This window comes from Chlorocebus sabaeus, chromosome 24 (genome assembly GCF_047675955.1).
Source record: "Chlorocebus sabaeus isolate Y175 chromosome 24, mChlSab1.0.hap1, whole genome shotgun sequence".
Lineage (NCBI taxonomy): Eukaryota > Metazoa > Chordata > Mammalia > Primates > Cercopithecidae > Chlorocebus > Chlorocebus sabaeus.
In genome coordinates this window covers 35,605,055-35,630,267 of record NC_132927.1, presented here as the reverse complement: position 1 = coordinate 35,630,267, position 25,213 = coordinate 35,605,055, and the positions used below count along the sequence as shown (strand labels likewise).

At 41.4% G+C, this 25,213-nt stretch overlaps 1 protein-coding gene across 1 annotated transcript in view; it reads right to left on the bottom strand.

The window, feature by feature from the left end:
- The window catches only part of DAAM1 (dishevelled associated activator of morphogenesis 1), a 181,028-nt gene extending 157,100 nt beyond the window's left edge, over positions 1–23,928 (bottom strand). The window contains 1 exon segment of the mRNA XM_007986822.3: positions 23,827–23,928. The gene's annotated coding sequence lies outside the window, so the exon portion shown is untranslated.
- Between the last annotated feature and the right edge of the window lie 1,285 nt (positions 23,929–25,213).

The following is a 25,213-nucleotide window of genomic DNA, read 5'->3' as shown; positions in this document are numbered from 1 at the left end:
GAGGGGGTGGTGTGTGGAATCAGGGGCGGGGGCAGAAGTATTACAAGGGGTCCTTCATTCATAAGCATATGAATGTCTGGCACATATACATATGCCAATTTTTCCAATGAATTTATATGCTGCGATTGATAAAAGTAAAATTCATTTAAAGTGTTAAATAAATTCAAGGTCTAGTGAGAATCTGATCCTTTTTTATTAAAAAGGAACATTCTAAAAGATTGGGAGCCACTGCTACAGAGAAATAAACAATATTCCATTTGAAATAAATGTTGTAAATTGATCTCTTAAAAACACAAACAATGGCCTTTAAAAAAATTTTTTTAAGATTCTACTACCTACACTGACAAACTAGTTAGATCCCTTGTTTACTAGCTGTGGCTATTAGAATGTTGCTTCAGCAGGATTATGAGGCATGTCCAAGCTGGGTAGGAAAGAATGTCACATTTGATAAGCAGTGTCTAGCATGGCAGTGGAGGGAATAGGAAGTGGGGGAAGGGCATGTCTCCTGTACTTGGTGCTCCAAGCTACGTCAATCATTTTTATCAGACAATCATCTAAGATATGACAATTAGCAGAGACCTGAGTTCTAACTTGACTCGGACATTACACTAAAACACTGGAGAGTTTTCAACAGCATAAGCCATAATATGTGCTTCGAAACTTTGACTTAATTACTTATATTTGTTCACCTTGTGACAACTGATAGTATAAGAACTTCCCATTTAATACTATTTAAAAAAAAAAAATAAGTCTGACTTCAAAAAAGTTTATACCTCCCAACCAGCTGACTATACTAAATGAATTATGGCATTATTACAATCATATACTTTGTTATATATTTTTAAGCCTAAATAGTAGAAACATGAGAATCTCAGTAAACACAAGCCAATAATAGCTACCAGTCGTGGTAAAAATGAATGATGCTTTATTTTAGAGACTATGGATCAAAGTTTTATCCACTTAGGATCAGCCCCATTAAAAAATGAAACCTACATAAAGAAAGTTCCAAAATGTCAATCTAGCAATCACATATTTCGCTTAAAATAAGAATTAACAAGGAATGGCTAAATCAGAAAATAACAGGAGTGTTTTGTATTTCTTAAAATTTATCTTTGAGAAGTTCATAAAATAATATGGAACGCCTCACCATTAATGAGAAAAATATGTTTGAATATTTTTAGTCCACAACTTTACTATCCATAGCAGGGGAGAGCTGTTTAAAATCATTATTCTGTGTTAAAGATTTTTCACAAGATGTTTTTCAGTGCAAAGTCAAGAAAATATAGAAAATTAAGATAAAACATCTCATAATCCATTTTACACTGGCGGTGTTATTTATTCATAGAATATGAGTGAAGTGTCTGATTATTTTACTCAGAAAGGCGACTGGCACTCTTGGAAATTCTGTTCCTTCGGTCAATTGTATAGAGTTCAACCATCTGGCATTTGAAGGATACAAGAAACGAACAAATCAACTGGGGAGAAACATTCATTTTTGCAAGCTAGGAAGACAATGAGTTGATGTTTTGGGAGAAGGCAAACGTGACTTCTTCCTCTGCAGCAGCATCCTTACTCCAGAGAATCCTCTTTTAACAACCATTGCACCACTCGGTCAAACATGTTCCCCAAACAAATGCACAGGGACCTACCTACCAACACCTGCCCTTCCAGAGAGTTCCACAGGATGTATGTGCGTGCATGTGTTTTATTTCTTAAAGACAGATGGAGCACTTTAAAATAGAGTCCCAGAAAATAAAATCTGAACAGAACCATAATACTCAATATGTCTTCTCTAAAGTATGCTGGGAAACACTGCATTATATTCTATTACTGGAATTATTATAACCATCTAAAATTTTAAACATGAAGCTCTCTATGCTTGGAAGAAGATTTATTTCTCTGTTTAAATTACCTAAAGCAAACCTAAAGTGCTTTACCAAGCCTAAAGCACTTAAAAGAAAACCCATTTCTCCTACAATATTGGTTTATGATATATTGACAAAAAGGCAATTGGACCATAAGTACAGCATTTTGTAAAATTTAGGTGCTGTACAAGAAATGCTGTAAATATTTTAGCCAAGTATTTGAACCTGTTTTACAACACCATGTATAAACAAAATGTACTGGGCATAACATTTCTTTTATCACATAAATCATTATAATATAAACTTCTCCCTCTCTCCTCATAATATTTGGATTATTTCATTGTTCTACCTCCTTATTTTCCAAACAAGTTTAGTCCAATGGAAAAACTATGTATCATTTCCCTGGTTTTTATGCCTTCAGAAAAGCCTTCTTTGTAGCATTCACACGATCAGCAGAAAACTACTAAGATTAAGAAAACACTAAGGCAAACTCCAGGAAATGCAAATTGGCAATAAAATGACAGAACCTAGCCTGAGGTTTCCCTCCAGATAATGAGGAGAGGGTATGTTAAGATTATGCAAATTATGCAAAACTAAAGCCAGAGACCCTTAATCACAGAGAAATATTTTAGATCATTTAAAATGTACCTGGAGATATAAGCTTCCTTCCAAAGGGTTTAATGATTGCTTATTTATGAAAGTGTTGGCTTATGTGCATTGCTACTTATTCCCATTTCTGGTCATTCCAAAAATATTGAGATTTAAATAGATAAATTCGCAAACAGGCCATTTAAGAAAGGAAAAATATAAATGACTTAGGGAGGAAAGTTATATTTAATGAACTGTTAAAATACAAAAATACAATGTGATAGCTTTTGCTAGCTGTCCAATCACAGATAACTGTAATATAATAATACTCATTGTAGGCAATGGTGAAGTGAAAAATGCTTTAATGCTCTTTTACTGTCAAGAGCATCAAAACTTTGTTTTGGTTTTGGTTGTCTTTTTGTTTTAGAGACAGGGTCTCATTCAGACCCTTGTGCTGGAGCACACTGGCTGTATCATAGCTCACTGCAGCCTCAAATTCCTGGGCGCAAGCAATCCCCCCACCTCAGCCCACACACCCCACATAGCTGGGACTACAGGCATGTACCACCATGTCCATTTACTTTTTTTCCTATTTTTTAAAAAATTTTTGTAGAGATGGGGGTCTCCCTATGTTGCCCAGGCTAGTCTAAAACCATGGGCTGAAGTGATCCTCCTGACTTGGCCTCCCAAAGTGTTGTAATTACAGACATGAGTCACTGCGCCTGGCCCCTGCAAAATCTTCCTTGAGGATAATTTGGTCGTACAGATGTTCCTTGACTTACAACAGGGTTACATCTTGATAAAGCCATTGTACGTTGATAATACTGTAAGTTGAAAATACATTTAATACACCAACCTGCTGAATACTATAGCGTAGCCTAGCCTACCTTAAACATGCTCAAAACACTTACATTACCCTACAATTGGGCAAAATTACCTAACACAAAGCCTACTGTATAATAAAGTGTGGGATATCTCATGGAATTTATTAGATACTATACTGAAAGTGAAAAATAGAATATTTGTATGGGTATTCAAAGCACAGTTTCTACTGAATGCATATGGCTTTCCCACTGTGGTAATATCAAAAAACTTCAAGTGGAACCATTGTAAGTCGGGGACCATCTGTCCTTTTAAAAAAACAAAAATTACATATCTTTTGTCTCATTTATTTCTATGAATTTATCCTAAGAAAATAATCTAAAACATGGAAAATATATTCATAATTTTAATGGAAAAGCGAAAATGATTATCTTGTACTGTGAACTGAAGAGTCATAAGTTCATAAATTTGGAAAGGAGAGCTTTATTTCTCATAAAAGATAACAGCCTGCAGGCTGGCCATCCTGCAAGCACTTGGAGGGAGGAGTAAAGGGAACAGAAATGTATGCCGAGAGCAATGGTCAAATGTAAGTATTTAACAGATTATATATAGGAGGAGTCCTGAATATTTATGAAAGGAGAAACATGCACATGCATAACTATTCTTCATGCCTGTATTGGCACTTTTTTTATGCTTTATTAAGAAATATCTGAGGCTGGGTAATGTATAAAGAAGAGAGGTTTAATTTGCTCATGGTTCTGCAGGCTGTACATGCATGGCACCAACAGTGCTGGACTTCTGGTGAGGCCCAGGAAGCTTACAATCATGGCAGAAGGTGAAGGGGGAAGCCGGGACATCACATGGCCAGAGAGGGAGCAAGAGAAAGATGGGGAAGGTCCTAAACTCTTTTAACCAACCAGATCTTGCCTGAACTGAGCGAGAACCCACTCGTCACCAAGGGGATGGTGCTGAGCCATTCATGAGGGATCTGCCCCCATGACCCAAACACCTCCCACCAGGCCCCACATCCAAAATTGGGGATTACATTTCAACATGAGATCTGGAGCAGACAAACACCCAAACGATACTGATGCCTATTCATGGGTCATATGTTCAAAAAACGGTGACATTAGCATGATCTGAGGGTTAAGTTTTTGGCCCTCTGATGTCAAAAGGCAAAGCAGAGGACGTGAAAACCCTCACTGGACCTCCTGGGAGAGTTGGCCAAAACCTGCCTAGAGATGGTGGTCAGTTTTTAGGAAGGGGTGCACCATGAAACTGGTGAGCTGCCACATAGAAACTGCAAAGATGGGAAGTCCGGCCATGGCCTCAGATGATTGGCTGAAAGCGATAAAGTTATGACTCATTTGTTTCTTGTTTTCTAGAGTTAGCTTCTGCTTACTCCATAGGAAGGAATGCTGGTTAAAGGCTCATAAAGGGCATACTAAGATGCATCAAACCTCCCATTCATCATGGCCAGGGATTCAATTTTTAAGGTTTCTCTGGGAGTCCCCTTGACCAACAGGGTGTCTGTTCAGTCAGTTAGGAGGCTTAGGATTTTATTTTTATTTCTCAGTACCATGTATAAAATGAAAATAAATGCAGCCATCTAAGAATTTTATTAAGAGTTTTAATTACGTGAAAAATGCTTATGACAACATTTAATTGGGGGAAGAATGCAAAAGAACGCAGGTAATGTATAATGAAAAGCATTTTTAAAACTTCATTAAGATTTTTATCTATTTCTATGTAGTTTTCTATGTTTTGATTTTTTCCCCACAGTGAACCTAAATTAATATTATAACCAAAAAATAAGTTTCTGACTTAATAGTTTCAGAATGGCCTTGAAAATTCCCCATACTGGGCAGGGCAACATTTCTCAGAGAAGGGAGTACTGTCAGGAAAAAACCCAAGATTTGGAAGTGGGCAAGAGATTACTGGGTATCCTCTCAATGGAGTGCGATTTGTGGTCTAAGAGGCCCTCCAGGGATGATTTTTGATTTTTTGGTTGGTAATTAGGTCAGTGGTTCTCAAAGTATGATCTGAGGAGTTCTGGAGAGCCAGAGAACTTTTCAGTGTGTTTGTGAGTTCAAAACTAATTTCATTATAACACTAGGATGTTGTCATTTTCACTCTTATTCTCTCAACAAGCATAGAGTAGAATTTTCTAGGAGCTTTAATAGCCATGATGAAGTCATCATTCACATAACATGAAATAGGTTTCATTATTGATATGTTTTAAATGAAATGAATAGTTTTAAAGCTTCTTAATTCTAATTTCTAACATGATAAATACATTACACAGTAAAATCTCTTTGGGATCTTCAATTTTTAACAGAGTCAAAGGGTCCTGAAATCGAAAAGTTTGACAACCTGTTGGACCAGTCTATCTCACAGCTCTGTAGAGGCAGAAACTCACTTGCAAAAAACATACAGTAATGTAATGCCTCTTGTCCATAGCAAAGCAAATGAATTTTGTCTGGGAGTGTTACAATTGCCTTACATGCCTATAGAAAAGATAAGCAAACATTACATTTTACCGCCCTTGAAAATATTAACCAGTGTTGTATAGACTAGCAAATTTATTTCAGCATTTCTGATTGTGGATGGACGACAGATACACAGACAGACATATAGATACCTGTTCTTCAAATTCTCCTGTGAACGACCCTTAACATCTTAATGGTTCCCTCATTAATTAATGAATTTAAATTGTTGGCATGTGTTTATAACTTTGAGAATCTTATTTTTTAAATCTTTGAGAATTATTCTTTAGCACCAACTACCTACCAATAGATCAGTTCCTGCATACAGGCCACAACACTAATTAAAAATAAACTAATAATTAATCAAAATATGTTTTAAAACAAATGTAAGCTATGATAAATAAGTTTTACTAATTCAACAAAACAAACTCAGTCAAGACTCTACTTTACTTCCTAAATCTACTACAGTATTTTTTGCTAAATGTAGCTGAAGATAATACAAACCGATTTGTCAAAACTTCGGAAAAGTAGACTTGATTTTCAGTATTTCTTACTAGTTTTCTCCTCAAAGTAGTTTGATCCTAATGAGTTTCTATTGTTAACACCCTGCATTCTAGAGCTCTAATCTTTTCTCCAATTAATCTTAAATATTGGAATAAGAGTGGGATAAATATATCTTATTTTATAGATGAAATATCTGGCTGGGCTCGGAGGCTTATGCCAGTAATCCCAGCACTTTGGGAGGCCGAGGCGGGCAGATCACAAGGTAAGGAGATCAAGACCATCCTGGCTAACACAGTGAAATCCTGTCTCTACTAAAAATACAAAACATTAGCCGTGCCTGTAGTCCCAGCTACTCAGGAGGCTGAGGCAGGAGAATGGCACGAACCCAGGAGGCGAAGCTTGCAGTGAGCCAAGATCACACCACTGCACTCCAAGCTGAATGACAGAGCAAGACTCCGTCTCAAAAAAAAAAAAAAAAAAAAAAATACCTGAGCCCCAGAATGATCAAGTGAACTACACTTACATGTATCAAGAGAGGTTAAGCAAAAATCTCTTCAGGTTCTCCATTTGCACATAGTTTAGAACACTTTGAAGGCCAGGTGCAGTAGCTCATGCCGGTAATCCCAGCACTTTGGGAGGCCACAGTGGGAGAACTGCTTGAGCCCAGGAGTTCAAGACCAGTCTGGGCAACATAGTGAGATCCTGCCTTTATGAAAAATTTTCAAAATTTAGGCAGGCATAGTAGTCCCAGCTACTCAGAGGCTGAGGTGGGAGGATCACCTGAGCTCAGGGAGGTCTACCCTGAACCCTGTCTCAAAAAAACAAAAACAAATAAACAAACAAACAAAAATACCTGATCCTTTACAGAAAAAGTTGGTCATCCTCTCTTTTAACCTACTGTATTATTGTTTATCTCATCCCAAGGCTGTCTTTTCCTACAAAATGAAGTTTAAGTTAGATAACGTCTTCTATTTTCCTTTAGTGACAACCATATAAAATTATTCTCTTAACACAATATAAAGTGTTGCATTTTTAAAAATAGAATATTCCAATGGTAAAGAATTTAAATATAGCATATCATGTCTTTAAGGACAAGACATGTCTTTGGAGAGCCTACAGATATGAAATAACTAGCAAAGGCTCACTGTAAAAAAGTAATTATTTCATGACCTCAATTTTTAAATCTGGTCATTTTCCAAAACTCAAAACTCAAATGTCTTTCTCCTTTAAGAATTTTTTTTTTCTTTTAAAGAAGCTAAAACCTGACTCAACAAACACACTCAGGTCAAAGATCTCAGCAAATCCAAACATCACTTAATATACTTACAATATGTTATCTATTTTCTGTAAGAACTTTGAACTAACTAATACAGTGTAAATATATACAAATTTAAACTGCTCTCAATAATAGGAATCTGGAAAACCTGACATTTGCTTTACTGCTAAATGTTTATCTATGTTTATCACATAGTTTATCACATAGTTTTTTGTGATAAAAAAACTATGTTTTTTATCACATAGTTTTTTGTGATAAAAAAACTATGTTTTTTATCACATAGTTTTTTGTGATAAAAAAACTATGTTTTTTATCACATAGTTTTTCTACCTCTAGTAACCAGATAGTATAAGACATCAATTACTTTCACTTTAACCAATTTATAGGAACTAGAGGAAACAGAAAATCATGCTGTAACAAGAGTTCCAGACTGTGGAAAATTCTACAGGACAAAATAACACAGAGGATTCTCATACTAGTTATATTAGTTTCTCTATGTATATGTGTAGGAAGCATTCAATAATAAAACGTGGCCAGGCATAGTGGCTCACACTTGTAGTCCCAGCACTTTGGGAGGCCGAGGCGGGCGGATCACAAGATCAGGAAATAGAGACCATCCTGGCTAACATGGTGAAACCCCGTCTCTAGTAAAAATACAAAAAATTAGCCGGGCGTGGTGGCGGGCGCCCGTAGTCCCAGTTACTTAGGAGGCTGAGGCTGGAGAATGGCGTGAACCCAGGAGGCGGAGCTTGCAGTGAGCAGAGATCGTGCCACTGCACTCCAGCCTGGGCAACAGAGCAAGACTCCATCTCAAAAATAAATAAATAAATAAATAAATAAATAAATAAAAATAAAACATTTTAAAAATCTTCATTTTCACTCCACATAAAACAAAAAAAGTAGCAACAGGAAGCAATAAATCTGATGAGGGGATCATTTCAGGAAGACAGAGGGAGTTGTGAAGCATATTTGTGAGTTGCCATTCATTTTTATTTTTATTTATTTATTTATTTATTTTTAAGAGAGAGGTTTCACCATATTGGCCAGGCTGGTCTCGAACTCCTGACCTCAAGTGATCCGCCTGCCTTGGCCTCCCAAAGTGCTGGAATTACAGGTGTGAGCCACCGCACCAGCCCCATTCTGATGATTTTTTAGATTTTGTGTTTTCATTTTAATAATCATCAAGAGTATAATGGCATAAATGTATGTTACCTGATACGACAGGCAGAACTTTAAATGATACCCCATTACCCTTGCCCTCATATAATCTCCTTCCCCACTTTAAATGTGGATGGAACCAGTCACTATGACAAGATACCACTCTCATGATTATGTTTCATTATATGGTCAAAAGTAGATTACCCTGGGTGGACTTGGCCTAATCAGGTGAGCCCTTTAATATCAGTCTTTTCTCCAGCTGATTACACGGAAAAAAATCAGAGATGTTCTCCACCTGGCCTGGAAGAAAGCAAACATCCACACTGTGAACTGTCAATGTGGGCCATGTGGAAGGGAATATGGGTGGCCTCTAGAAGCTAAAAGCAGTCCCTGGCCCACAGCTAGTGGTCCTCAGTCCTATGGTCACAGGAAATAAATTCTGACAATTCATGAGCTTGGAATAAGCCCCTGAGCCCCAGCTGAAGACTACAGTGTGTTGGCTGACACCTGGATTTTTGCCTGCTAAGACCCTGGGCAGAGAATCTAGCCATAGCATGTACAGACTACTAAGCCATTAAGTTTGTGGTAATTTATTACGCAGTAATAAAACTAATAGACCTTCATAAGCATTTTATAACCAAATAACACCACAGTATCTCAAGGCCTACCTTTGCACATGGGTTTATGATCCCATCAACACCAAGTGAGTACACAAACATTTGGCAATTTAATTTTTGATACAGTGTTTCACAGAGGATGGTGAATCCAAATTTGAGAAACCTTGAGCTACATAATCCCTGTTAAATAAAATATTTCTTATCCAACACAGTTAGTTTTATAGGCAAGAGTTCATACTTGAATGCTTTTTACAATATGAAGACTTCTACAGCAGAAACATGCTGCAAAATAATCAAATGAACACATTTAAAGCACATTGTGACCAAGCCAAAGGCATCACCAAAATCTTAGCTTGTCATCACAGCAGGTATAAAGTATAACAAAGCTTTTTATCCTCTAATACCCTCACTCATGATTAGGATGTATGAGAAAAACATGGATCAGATTCCACTATAACAAAAATTTCTTTATAACAAAGATTCCCATATCTCAAGTGGTCCATAAATATTAAGGAATTGCCACAACTACCCTTGGTGCATGTCATACTGTTTATTTACAGGAAAAAAAATGAGATGTACATGAAGATAACAAATGGGAAAGTAATATTATCCCTAAGGCCTAAAAAACTAAGATTCTACTTAGTCTGATTCTTTTAAATGTTTTTCAATAATAGCTTTATTTTGAGATATAGTTTGTGTACCATAAAATTCATCCATATACACTGTACAATTTGGTGGGTTTTAGGAGATTCATAAATGTGTCACTACTACCACTATTTTTAGAACATCTTCATCATCTCCAAAAGAAAGCTATTCATGCCTGTAATCCCAGCACTTTGGGAGGCCGAGGTGGGCGGATCACGAGGTCAGGAGATCGAGACCATCCTGGCTAATGTGAAACTCCGTCTCCCCTAAAAATACAAAAAAAAAATTACCCAGAAGTGGTGGCGGGCACCTGTAGTCCCAGCTACTTGGGAGGCTGAGGCAGGAGAATGGTGTGAACCCGGGAGGCAGAGCTTGCAGTGAGCAGAGATCACACCACTGCACTCCAGCCTGGGTGACAGAGCGAGGCTCCATCTCAAAAAAAAAAAAAAAAAAAAGAAAGCTCATGCTCTGTCTTTAACTGTCCTTCTTTCTTTAATACTATGTCATGCTAACACATTTCCCTAGTGGCAGAAAACCTTGGGCATTCAAGACTCAAAATCAACATTTAGGAAAGAAAAGAACAGGAGGTAGAAGATTTGACCATAGGCATAACAAATATCTTAAAAACTGATTTGGGATTGTAGAACTTCCATAACTTATGCTGTAAATATTCCTTTGGGAAAAAAAAAAAAATGAACATGCCCCAAATAAGCAAAGCAAGAAAGCACCTGCCAGGGAAAGCAAAGAGCATTTCATTGGGGAAACTCTTCACCTATTGCACAGGTAATGTTTATTTCAGAAGCTGAAGACAGAGGATGATCTGAGCTTTAGTCAAGTAAAACAAGACCCCTGTACTACAAAGGAAAAAGTTGGGGATTTTTCTAAGAACATACAGCATTCTGAAATGTATATGCTCAACACTAAAAACATTTTTTAAATAGCAAGTTAACAAATGAATGATGTTTTAAGGTGTTGCTTTTATGGTTTATGGGATAGTCCATAAATTGCCAAGTATATTTTCCCCTAAAAATCAGCCATTTTCCTTGCTTCTGCTATGCTTGCTAGAAGCCTGGATCTGAAATTCTGTCTGAATGTTTTTTAAAGCCATTTTATTTGATCTCCCACCCGCTTGGGTCATTATAACTCTGGGCCAAAGACAAGGTCCTCCATGAGATGTAGTGCTGGCAACATGGAACAGACGAAGGAGGGAAACTTGAAACAGACCTGCCCACTTCTATGAAGCCAGAGGAGGGTCTCACAGAAAGCTCACAGAGGTAGCTGTGAAAGAACCTAGATCCTTTCTAGATTATTTTAGATCCTTCTCTAGAAGGAAGGCTAAGAAGAGCATTTACTACTACTCTCCCACTCAATTTTTATCTCAAGGATGCTGATGGTATTGACTATTTGTGAATGGGTAGTTTATTTCCTTCTTTTACACAGTAGATTAAAATGTAAATTGATTCATCTACAGATTTAGAGGTTTTTCAGTTAAACCTGCCAAAATATAATAGAGCTTCAACATTATCAGAAGCACTAGGTTCAGTGTATTAGGTAGTGCACACTATATGACAGGTAGAAGACCTTTCCTTTTCACAAATTCAAAATTCTAAAAAATGCTTTTTAAATAGTCACACCTAAATGGACATGATTTTTTCTTTTTTTTTTTGAGACAGAATCTGGCACTGTCGCCCAGGCTGGAGTGCAGTGATACCATCTTGGCTCACTGCAACCTCCGCCTCCTGGGTTCAAGTGATTTTTGCCTCAGCCTCCTGAGTAGCTGAGACTACAGATGTGTACCACCAAGCCCAGCTACTTTTTTTTTTTGGAGGGGGGCAGAGCACAGAGATGGAGTCTTGCTCTGTTGCCCAGGCTGGAGTGCAGAAGCACAATCTTGGCTCACTGCAACCTCCACCTCCTGGGTTCAAGCGAATTCTCCTGCCTCAGCCTCCCGAGTAGCTGGGATTACAGGCACCCACCACCACACCCAACTAATTTTTAGTAGAGACAGGGTTTCACCATGTTGACCAGGCTGTTCTCCAGCTCCTGATCTCAGGTAGTCCACCCACCTCAGCCTCCCAAGGTACTGGGATTACAGGCATGAGCCACCATGCCCAGCCGGACATGGAATTTTTAAAAACAAAGCTGTGCACTTAACCAGCTAGGCAGCCAGACCCAGCCCACATCTGCAACTATAACTCCATTTCCCGAACCCAAGATCTTTCACTCTTCTCACCTATTTTCCCCTTTTGTTGAATGTCAGAATTACCTGGGGATTTTTTTTTTCTTTTTCTTTTTTGAGACGGAGTCTCAGTGCAGTTGCGCAATCTCTGCTCACTGCAAGCTCCGCCTCCCGGGTTCACGCCATTTTCCTGCTTCAGCCTCCCGAGTAGCTGGGACTACAGGCGCCTGCCACCACGCTCGGCTAATTTTTTGTATTTTTAGTGGAGATGGGGTTTCACCGTGTTAGCCAGGATGATCTCGATCTCCTGACCTCGTGATCTGCCCACCTCCCAAAGTGCATAGCCACCGCGCCCTGACTACCTGGAGATCTTTCAGAATCCTGTAGAATGGGCCCCAACTCCACATTTACTGAGTCAGCATCCCTAAACTTTTTTAAAATTAACTGCGAACATTCTGATGTGTATCCAGGGCCGAGAACTACAAGACCAGACAGAGCAGAAGAGGCTTGGATATCCTCAGAAGTCCCACCTATCCAACTGCGAAGGAACGTTGTTTTACATTTTATATGAAAATATATGCTTCCTTAGGCATTATGTTTGCATTAGTTGCTCAAGAAAGGAACTTGGGTTGGTTTTTAAAACCTTATAACATTTTCGTTTTGTATCCTGAAAATCTTATCAAGGTTTTTTTCTGAAAGGCAAGGCAAGTTTCAGTGTTACCAAAGCCCAAGTTTTAGTCAAGTTTAAAAAACATTCTTGTTTGAGGGAGGAAAAAGAATGGAACATCACCTCTTCAGAACCCTTCCCACACTGCTGACTTGAGATAAGCTGTCATTTTTAAAGCTTAAGGTTTTTTTTCTAAAGCATTTTGGTGTTTGACAATAATGACAGAGTTGGCCTTCCCTTTCCCCAAAGCCTCTTCCTCCTTACCCACAGATAGCATTACTGACCTACCAACACAGGCCATGGGCTTCAAAGCTGTTTGCCTACTAGAATTGCCGGGCTTACCCTGACCCAGCATCAGTGTCTCACAAAGTCTCCTGTTGTGACCAAAGACACGTCCTTAAAATGTGGCTGGCCTCCCAGGCTGTGGTCATGGAAGAATGGAGAAGTGACCCTAAAGGGTCTAATCCACTGACCTTTACTTTGCTCTAACCAACTGCCCAAATAAATAAAAACAGCAGGGTGGCACAGTTTCCCAGATGAATTCCAATTTATCCCTAAACATCCAGGTTTGGTTCAATGATTAAAGTCTTCAGACCATCCAAAACTCTGTCAAACAGCTCTCAACCAGGGGTGATTTTGGCAATGTCTGGAGACATTTTGGGCTGTCACAACTGGAGGAGAGGATGTTACTGGCATCTAGTGGGTAGAGGCCAGGGACGCTGTTAAACATCCTACAGTGCACAGCACAATCTGCCTCACAACGAATAATTATCCAGTTTCAAGTTTCAAGAGTGCTCATGTTGGGAAACTCTGGGTTAGAATACAAAAATGGGTCATCTGCCAGCCCACTGCTAGATAAACCTTTGAAGAGACATTTATCCCAATTTAATTTAGTTGAAAATAGGAATCACAAAGTCAATGCCTTCAAGGGCCAAGGAGATAAATATCACATAAACTAAGTGGCTGTGCATTAGGCACTAGAGGGTGGTAAGGTCTGTGACAAATCAGAATATAAACGCTCACTAAAATATCACTCCTTTTTAAAAATAATGCTGTGCTGGCCTAGCAAAACATGGACAGCCGGCTACATTCACTCTGTGGACCCCCTGGTGGTCAGACTCCAGTTTAAAGAGAGGATCAGCCCGGCACAGTTGCACACGCCTGTAATCCCAGCAACTCGGGAGGCTGAAGCGCGAAGATTACTTGAGGCCAGGAGTTCAAGACCTCATGTCAAATTTTAAAAAAATTAAGTAGAAACCAAAAAAATAAAGTGATGATCAATTTAAACAGAACTGTATGATCACCAAAAGAGCCTGTTGAGTTTCATCCCTTATATCCTACAGAACTCCTGAGCTGTGCAGTTGAGAAGAGACTGGGGATCAGATCATGCGGGATTAGCTCCAGCCAAGAACAGGATCTCAGGACACTGTGCCAAGGCAGGGGTGGCCAAGGTTGAAAACTGGAGGCGAAAAATCGGAGTTCTCCCTCACTGATCTCCATTTTAGGGAAACTCAATGGATATTACTTTGACAATTACACAATGCCACATAAGTGAGGTCATTATTTTAAGAGGATACTGTCTTTCCAAAAATTTAGAAATTTTATCCAGAAAATAGCTTATTCTATGTGAATACACTGTGAATGAGAAAAGAGAGGCCCAGAGAGTTTAAAGGAATTGCCACGATTACCCAAACTGAACCTAAAAATCAAACAGTGTGTCTTTTCCCTCTGTGCAATTGCAAAGCACCAAGAGACAGGTGAAGAGATTTCATTCAAGGTGTCAAACATGTGTGATTAAACTCTCTACCAAACAGAAGTTACATGTAAATTAAATCTACATTTACTCAGCATTATCCTCTTTCCTCATTAGAAAAGTCATCCACGTTTGTCCCAGATCACTATTTTAAAATCTCTTTATCCCCTAACAGAAGCATTAAAAGCAGGTTAAGTATCTCCACCCCTCCTTTCAGATCAGGCTGTAGAGAAGAAAGGCAAATCAGCAAATGGTGCCAGGCACGGTGGCTCACACCTGTAATCCTAGCACTTTGGGAAGCCGAGGCAGGCGGATCACGAGGTCAGGAGTTCGAGACCAGCCTGATCAACATGGTGAAACCCCGTTTCTACTAGCTGGGCATGGTGGCAGGTGCCTGTAATCCCAGCTACTCGGGAGGCTGAGGCAGGAAAATAATTTGAACCCAGGAGGCGGTTGCCGTGAGCCGAGATTGCGCCACTGTACTCCAGTCTGGGCAACAGTGCAAGACTACGCCTTAAAAAAAAAGACAGACAATCAGCAAATGGAAATGCAAGAAGAAGGAAGCCCCGATATGAATGTCCCCGAGTGTACGCATACTTTCTGTTGGAGGAATTCCTGGCCTGAAGAGACAGCATAAACAAAGGCCATCCAGCAGGAAACAAATGATAAGAGAGGTGAAAGCCAGTAACTCTCTCTGTCCTCCCCTCTACCTACTTCCCTCAACTTGTTCGTCCGAAAAACAATCTGAGCTTGAGAGAATTACAATCTAAGCCTTCCTCTCCCAGCTGCCTCACAGCTCTCATTCTAAGTTAGAGGGTTAAGGGGGGAAGACATGCTTTTCTGTAAGGTCAGTGATGGGGCTCCCAAGATATGGCACTTGGCAGACTGGAAACAGCCATCTCACCCTGCCCACAGAGAAGCCACAAGCGCAGAACTGTCAAGCTGCAATGCAGGGAGTAGAGAAGGAAAAGGAAAGGTATGGAAGAAACGTAACTTCAGTCACAGCCTGAAAAGAAATTGGGTTAAATGTAAAACTATATACATTTTTAAAAAAATTTTAACCAGCCCTTAGCAGAAAATATCATAGGCAAGGCAGTTTCCTGCCACAGTTCCTAGAACTTCTATAGTTGGAAGTGTCACCTACTCACAAAATCTCAAGCCCTAAATGGGTCATAGAGTATTTCCAGTTCAATCTCTATTCTTGATTTTTAAAATACGAAAAATATAATAGCAGGCCTGTTCACTGAAACTTCTGAGAACATGGTGCAGTCAGTCTCAGCCCCTGGCTTCAATTCCAGCATTTATTTATCGCATGTCCTCTGACTTTTAGTTCACATTACTGACAGTGCTGAGCAAAGTACCTCTAACGCAGAAATGATTGCCACACAAACAGGATGGGGAAACCAAACAGAAATGGCATTGTTCTTTCTTTTCCACCATCAGCCTAAATCAAATAGCAGCCACTAATAATGGGTTAACCATAGCTGCATTTGAAAAAATAACTCCAAATGGGTTGCCTTGAACAGAAATGTATGACATTCTCTATATTCACAATTTCACCAACTTTCAAGAATAGAGAATGCAGCAATATTCTTCCAATAGTTTAAGTTGTCTGTTTCATTTCCTTTAATTTCTTACAATTAGTTTTTTTGTTTGTTTGTTTTTGTTTTTGTTTTTTAAGACAGAATCTCCCTCTGTCACCCAGTCTGGAGTGCAGTGGAGCGATCTCGGCTAACTGCAAGCTCTGCTTCCCAGGCTCACACCATTCTCCTGCCTCAGCCTCTCGAGTAGCTGGGACTACAGGCGCCCGCCACCACGCCCGACTAATTTTTTGTAATTTTAGTAGAGATGGGGTTTCACCGTGTTAGCCAGAATGGTCTCGATCTCCTGACCTCGTGATCCACCCACCTTGGCCTCCCAAAGTGCTGGGATTACAGGCGTGAGCCACCATGCCTGGCCAATTTCTTACAATTAATTTTGTAATAAATTCTGGGGATTTAGAAGGGTCTCTGATCTAAACCTCTTGTTACAGAACCGCGGGTTCTAACTTGTGTCTAAACATTTCACTGTTTGGTTTTACCAAATCTCTATGAAACTAATAACAAATTTAAGCTTAGGCACATATGAACAATCTATCTCATCTAGTGAATAATGTTGACCACCATCCTCCACTCTTCTTCTTGGGCACAAAAATCCAGAACTTTATCGAAGAGTAAGCCCACAAGTAGCACCAAACACACATTGATGGCATCTGTCATTCTGCCAAGAAAGGAAAAAGATCAAGGCCATTGGCTTTGGCAAATTTTTAGGAAGCTGCCCCTAGTCCTGACCTAATCTTCACAGGGGGACAACTGTCAGAAGCATACGGTTCCTTAGCAGGCTGCTGGCAGTCTTGCCTCTCACTTACAGCATTTCTCTACCAGTTCACTTTAAAACATGGCACTTTTTTTTGCCCTTCGTAGTGATAGCTGTGCCCTGATATGTCCACAATGTACACTCTAGTCCCCAAAAGCATGATTCATTAAAAAAAAAAAAAAAGAAACAGAAAAAATCTGACTAGAATTACAGGTACAGTTTGTGGCTCCAAAACAAGGCAAAGCTAACCCATGCCCTTGACCTGGTTTGTATGTCACTAACAAATTGAGCTTAGCCAACAAGCCAGAATATAAGACCCCAGCTCAGAAAATAAAAGATGGGCATCTGTATTACCCCAACAATGCCCAAAGCTAGGATCTGGGCTATCTACTCCCTAAATTCAGGAAGTCTATCAGATGGGCAACATTTTCCAATCACACTGCAGGTATTTTTTTAGACATAAAAATGACAAAGACCAGTTTAATAGGTGACCTTAATTGTGTGCCAGCAGAAATACAGGTAGCCTTAAAACCCCAATCCTGGCGTAATTTATAGAACAGAATAAACCCAGGTTATTACTAAAGGTGAATGACATACTTTAAAAGTATAACAAGATGAGGCCAGGCGCAGTGGCTCACGCCTATAATCCCAGCACTTTAGGAGGCTGAGGCAGGTGGATCACGAGGTCTCTACTAAAAATACAAAAAATTAGCCAGGCATGGTGGCGGATGCCTGTAGTCCCAGCTACTCGGAAGGCTGAGGCAGGTGAATGGCGTGAATCCTGGAGGCAGAGCTTGCAGTGAGCCAAGATCGTGCCACTGCACTCCAGCCTGGGCAACAGAGCAAGACTCTGTCTCAAAGAAAAAAAAAAAGTATAACAAGATGAATGATTAAGAAAAAAAAATCTTCTGAAATCAATGTCTGTTCAAAAAATTTTATGATTGTATAGCCTAATGGCTAACAAGGCTTTTGTTTTCATGTTTCCCTTCCTGGCAATATGCTGTTAAGGCATAGCTTTCCTATTATTTCCTTGTGTTTTAGTCGATTGTCTTCATTAAATATTGTCTAAGTGGCACAATATCTAGTTTTAAGCCAAAAGGAAAAGATCTATTGTAAGTCAGGAAATCGCACCAACTGCATTGGAAATTGAACTTGCTTCCCTAGTTTTCCCCATTTAATTCACAACTGTGGTTATGGTTTAAAAGAATAGAAATTGTTTATTTGGCACCAAATTTGCTCCACTGTAAAAATAAATAAAAGTATCTCTTCTGAGGTGGGGGGGAAAGTTTATTTTAATATCTAAGGCTATCCGATATTAGATTACATGTTTGACTACTGCTCAAGTGTTCATTATTTTCTTTTCAAAAGAGCTTTCACAATTTATGTTAAAAGACTACAGGGAAGAGGGAAGCTGAGAAATTATGGGCCCTCTTAACTCTCAATGCAGGCTTCTGTGGCCCTGTTCTGAGTGAGAAGATCTTTTATCAGATGAGGGATTCAACCCAGTGAAAAGTTATCTCACTTAACAAATAGGGTCTAATGCTGGACAGGCTCCAAACAGATTTAGAGCTGTAATATAAGAGCATTTCCTTTTTCAAATAATTTGTCTATCGTTTGCACAGCAAAAAACAGCTCCAAAGTTTTATCATTTAAATACTCAAAAGCAACATTTTTAATCTCACACATTTTCTGTTCCAGAAAATCAGGCTGTAAGAACCCATGACATGAAGAAGTCATTGTACTCTCAATTAACCCAGGACTTACTGACCCAGCACTGTCTGAGAATTAAGAGACTCAAAGGAAGCTGTGATTCCCCAAAATCCAGTTGCAGAGAAGAGAATAACATGCCAGAAAGTCAGAAACCGGACAACATCAGGATGTACAAAGAACTAGACTGCTTGGGTCCCTAACCTGGTCTGCCACTTACAGGCTGTGTGGCCTAAGCTGGGCAAGTTCTTTAACTTCTCTGTGCCTCAGTTTCCTCATCTAGAACATGGCAATAAAAGTATCTATCTTGTATAATTTTGTGGAGTCAATAACATAGCCCATGGAAAGTATTAGAAAGGGCTTGGCATGAGGTAGGCACCCCACATACAATATCAGTATCAAATTAGCTGTAAGTGTTGTGTGGTCAGGCTAAGTGCGTTAAGGAGGAAGGGCAGGGAAAGCTTCCTGGAAGCTGTGGCACCTGAGCTAGATATGAAAGCACAAGAGAATCCAGACACTCAGAGGGATGCACACTGCAGACGTGGACAGCCATTACTGTAGAAAGTCACAGAGTAAAAACCAGGAACGCTTAAACATCCATGAGGAAAACAAGCTCCCCAAAGCTGAAGGTGTATTTGGCAACCCCAGATTAATTGGGAGGGATGGGGAAGGCTCTGTACACTTGTTGCTGTACTTCTAGGACTTCACATTCAGTTCCTTTTTACACACATGTTCTATGTATGCAAACTTGTGGACTATGAACGCGAACTCTCCCTGAAATGCTCTGTTCTCCCCCTGCTCCTGGAACAGTGGAAAGGATACTAAAAAATTAAAAGGTAACCTTTTATTTCTGAAAAAAAAAAAAAAAAAATCTGCTGGAGTGAAATACAGGTCACTAAAATCAACTTCAATCTCATGCTCGTCTGTCCCTGTTTCAGTGGGGCTACAAACAAGGTGACAGCTCAGAGAAAGGGGGTATGATTCAGATCCACGCTTCAACGCTGGTCTCTATCAGCAGCCTCCGCCACTCTAAATAATACAATCTACATAAAAGACAGTACACTTGCTAAGTGAATGCATCTTCAAGAGGGGTATCATCCACCCTAGCCTGATCTGTCAACCAGACATTACCTCCAAGCCACATACAGAAATACAGAAAATGCTCTCAGTACCAATTTCTTAAGTAGTACCTGTGCAATCAATTTTCTCTAAACTTTGAGGTCTTGAAACCACAACAGATGCTGTGCATATTTAAGATAGGTATTCATTTAGAAGATTACCTCTATCACCAAGTTAGAAATTGTAATACCAAAATAAGTCACCATATTCCTCATCCAAAGAGAAAAAAATCACAACAGAATATAGAACTTTCATTTTGACTGGTGTCCCCTCTAGAGAGAAAACAAGTTTGCTAACCCACGTTGGACACCTTGCTTTGTTTCGGGCAATATAAGGATAGACTTAACACTGGAAATACCAGAGCACGGCTTGAAGCCAGGCAGGGCCCCACAGCAGTTACAAGCTCTGTGATTATTTCCTGAACCAAACACCTAAGGCACTCAAGGGTAACAAGCTTTGTTGGAAAAGCATGTTTCCTCTGGTCCAACAGCTGCAACTTTAAAGTGTTTTCACAGAAGACCTCAAGCTTCTCTTTATGCCATCTCCCAAACATTTACAAAATGAAACACTTTCAATCAGAACTGTTTTGTTTGTAAACACCTTATTTGTTTTAAGGACCATAGTGCCAACACTAAAAGCAGCCTTTTAAACAAAGTAGCTCAAAACCACACACACACACACCCCTTAACACGCAGAACATGTCCACAAAACAAGAAAACCAGGATTCAAATTCCTTAGCACCTACTCATGGTGCTCCTGTAAGCACCACCCAAGGATGTGACCGACCACACCCTCTTCATTATCACATCTCCTCACTAATTTACTAATTTATGCTCCTGAAAACCCATAGAATCCAACTACTGGATGATAACATGTTACAAATATTAGGCAAATGTTCTTTGGCATTTCTTTCACATCAACCAGCCTGAAACAACTGATCCTGTTTACAGAACGGCTTCACCTCAGGTGAGAGGACTATTGTCTGCCAGAAGAGCTGAGAGACACTGGTGGCCTGGCAAAAGCTTCTAGGTATCTTTCTCTTGGTGCCTCTCCTTAATCACGTGTCATACACCTCCTGGGAAGATTATCTGGGCCAAGGATAGTGCAACTGAGAGAAATCTAGAAATGCCTAGTTCAAGGGTAATAAGAAATTGTAACTAGAAAGAAACAGTCTATGTGAGTGAATGTATTCTAAAAGCAAATAATTAGGAAATATGTCTATTTCAAATGCACAGAAAGCCTTTTATGCTGACAAGTTTTGGTTTATGATGAAATGAAACTGCTTGATAGAAAGCTAAGGGGAATATTACCACAGATGACAGAACTATCAGTGGAAATAATACACACCTTGGATCTCCAATCATAGTTCTGCTAGTTAATATTTACTTAACAAATATTTATTAAAGACCTACAAATCCACGAACTGCTCTAAACATGCTGGGGAGATAGAAAAGGACAAAACAAAGACCCTACCCTCAAGGAGCTTATAATCTAGTAGGGTAGACAAGCAGAAGAATGAAGGAAATTTTCATTTAATGATAAGTTCCAGGAAAAAAAAAGTGACAACTTCTGATCCTGTTTCCTCATGGGGATGTAGCTACCTACTTAAAATAAGATAGTGTCAACCACCAAGCACACAGCAATCCCAAGCATTTACCTGACTACAGATACACATGCATAGACACTCTCATATACACACCTTCCCCCCGAATTGCAACATCTGTGATAATGCACATTGGTATAAAATGCAAGCAGAGGGGAAACAAAATACTTGTATAAGTCAATTACACTTAATGCAATTAGAAATAACTGCATTCATTAGGAATCTATAAAAAGGCAAAACCTAAACAATTATTTATAATACTAAAGTATAATTAGAAGGGTCCAGATACTGGAATAATAGTAGTAGTAGTATAAACAGTATTACAAATAGTCACATAGCTGCCTTGCCCATATAACCCAATGGCACAGTATCAGAAGCTAGGTTTAAACCCTTAACTTCAGATAACTTTGAGGGGGAGAAAGGGGGAAGAAAAAGGACAATGACCAAGTCTATCTTAGAATCATAGGCTATTGCACCTAGAATAACGTTAGGAAACCCTCTATAGCCTTTCCCCACATTACCAAAGAGAAGACTGAGGTCCGGAGGTCAAGGGTTAACCCCAGCGTGGAGTAGCTAGTGACTGAAAGAGCCAGAGTAGGACCCAAGGCTCCTGGTTATGGCCCTGCATGCTTCGCCCTCAAGGACCTGCACCCTCTAGCCTGGCTTTAGATTTTATGAGAACCACAAGGGACTGCAGTGACTTCCAACCGTTATTAATTGTCCCTAATCACTTCCAATCAGCTGCACCTAGAGCAAATTGAGAGCCTTTACTGGTGACCAGGGAACTCTCTTTATGCAGAACAGGAAAGGGCGCCTTTCATGACAAAGCTGCCTCCAACACCATAAACTACCTTATTGGGGAAATGATGGAGCTAGCCCGAAAGGGGGGAGAGATTTTTCAAATTACAATTTTCAGAGTTTGCCTCAGGAAAAAGGCGCCAAACAATTAGTTTCAGGGAGGGAGGTGGTGTGCTGAGGTGTGGCACGGGGAAGGGAAAGGGGTCTAGAACTGAGTGCAAGCTATTTAGGAGAGAAAGGAGAGAGTCCCAGGCTGTGAAAGGGGCGAGGAAGAGAGAGCAGCTGGGCCAGGGCAAGCGTTTGACCACACCCACTAGCCACTCCCTCCCAGCTGCCCGCAGAGCCACATCGAATCGAAACAGCAGTGGCAGCAGCTAAGATTCCGAAGGCAGGAGTCGCCATGGCAACGGGATTCATCTTGCAGGCAACTCCGCTTCAATTCACTAGGTCCTGCTCGAATCTCAAGAAACTACCAGCTCTACGAGAGCAAAAACGGTCACGGGTGGCATTTGCTCTTGATGCCCTCCAGAAAGTGGAAATGAAGGAGAGGGATATGGAGTTCAGGCATCACTAAATATGTTATGGGGCGAGAGGTAGCTCCGCAAAGCCAGGCCGTGAACAACTTGAGACCTTAGCAGGGTTTGATGAATGAGTAAACGAACAAATGAAGGTACTAGGGAAAGGGAAAGAACATCCAGAGGACTGAGAGCTCTGGGCCTCGTGCACATCTCCAGTCAGAGGGCAAGCCGATCACAAGCAGTTGGCTTTCAGCACCAGCTGGGTAAACCCGATTATCCAGCCCTTCTGCTCCACAGCGAGCCTAATCATTAGATTATCCGACACCCCCACCCCCGCGCCACTACCTCCTGGCCCAGGGCTTCAGGGCAGGCGCTTCGCCCCAGCCCAGGTGCTCTATGCCAAGGGACCGTGGAGACTGAGATGTGCCCTCTCGAGAGGGACGGGCGGCAGGAGTCCTCTGCGGTGCCTCACAACCGGGTTCGCAGGCGGCGCAGCTTCCCCGGCCGCCAACACCCCGCTCTCCCTCCGCAAAGCCCGATCGCCCTTCTCTCTGTTTTGAAACATTTAGGTCCAACTTAGTCTGAATTACAGGCGCTCCGTCCCTTTCGAATGGGACTGGAAGTGAGGGTGCCAGGGGTACTGGGGGCTCTGCTCGGACGCGAACGATTACACGAGTCCCTCCTTCCCTGTCGCCACCGCCGTGTCCACCAAACCTGCCTCGGGGTTCTCCCTCTCGGAGCCGCCGGGCCGGGAGCTCCTGGACGCCGCTGCAGTACCCGCGGCCCCAGCCCCGGGGAGCCTGCAGCAAGGCAGCGAGTGTTACCCCGCCGGCTCCCCGGCCAGCCGGACGCCTTAGAAAGAAAGAAGGGAGGGACCCCCGTCCTTGGGGGCGTCTTCCTCCCTGCCGCCTCGGTTTGCGTTGCGCTGCAGCCATTTTCCCACCCCCAGCTAGGCAGCCGAGAGCTGTCTCGGTCCCGTTCCCACCCAGACCCAACCTGAAGGACGGGTTTAATATTTACCTACTGGCCCGGGAGCTCCGGGAAGGCAGCGGGAGAGCGCGCCGCGAACTCAGTGCCCGGCCCACGGAAGCACGCCCACCCCCGCACCACTGAGCGGTACCACTTAATGAATGAGTGCGGCGGGCAAGGAGGCGCGTCCCCCTTACCTGAGCAGCCCCTGCATGCTGGAAAGGCGGCTCTGCACTCTGGGTACAATGGGATCCGGTTAAACAGTTTCCTTCACAGCCGCTCGTAGGTTACTAACTCACAGGTGACATCACCCTCTCCTCGCCTGATAGGCTACAAAGTGGCTCCCACTGCGCATGGACGCTCCGGTAGGGCGCGCAGACTCCTGGGAGTAGTAGTCCCAATCTATTAGCGGGGCCGGGACAGCTTTGCTGTTGGGACTCGTGGAGCTACACCTCCCGACATACTCCTCGGCTCTTCTGCCCCGCCCCTTTTCCCTCCCCCTTCAGGACCCGCCCCCTCCCAGCCTTACAGCCTTGCAGTGTTAGCGGTGGTCGTTCCGAATCCGAACTGCGGACCGCACGGGAGAGTGGGAGGGCTGCCCTGCGGTCGAGCCTGTTGACTTGACCTCTAGTCTGCCCGGCGCGGGCTCTGAAGGATCGGAGGGATCCGGGGCTCGCGTGATCCGGCCAGGCTCGCTCTAACTGGTCTTTCTTGGTCCCTGCTGGGAAGGGACGATTAAGACTTTTCTGCCTTCCCCAGGCGTAGCAGCTAATTCAGAGGACTTAGTGTTTTCTGGGTTAAGTACGGTCCTTGAATTCTCCCCGCTCAACACTTCCCAGAGGATGGGGCGACGCCGGTCCCAAAGCGGAGGAATCTCCTTGTATCCCACTTGGCTCAATTCACCTTTATCTTTTCTCCTACCCGTTTAACGGAGACAAGGTGACCAGTCAGAACGCAGGGAACCACTTAGTAGGCTGAGCTGACAGAATAACGGAGGTTGTCACTACCAGAAATGCGGTGTGATAGACTAGACAGTCGCCGCAACCCTCCGTCAGGGCGCTGCTGCTGCTGCTGCTGCAAAGATAATACTATCGCGCAGCCATGCTTTTGTTCATCCCTGCAGCGGACTTCCCGCCCTGGTGACTCTCCACTCCCAGGAAGAAAACGTCTAAAGTTTGAATAAATTGTGTATCTATGTGTACACATGTTTTTAAATCCACAACACTGTCCCTTCATTTTCCATACCTTTCTTTTCAAATATTTTTATAAAGACATTAAACCAAACAGCATCGTGCCGTTCAAGAATTGCCCTGCTCTTAACACAACTAAATGTTTGTTTAAAGGTAAGCAAAAGGTGTGTAGCAGAATTCTGACTTTAGGCGGGTTGTAAATAAATAATTTTTTCCGTGGCATTTTTCATTATTCAGTGAATACCAAGTGTCTTTTAATATGAAAAGAATCAATGCATTTGGTTACGCGAGTTGTAAATGTAAATTTTAATGGCATTTGATGTTTCTCAATTCCATATAAGGATCAGCTCACATACCCGTTCCACTAGCAATATCTGTAGAAGACTGTGCATCT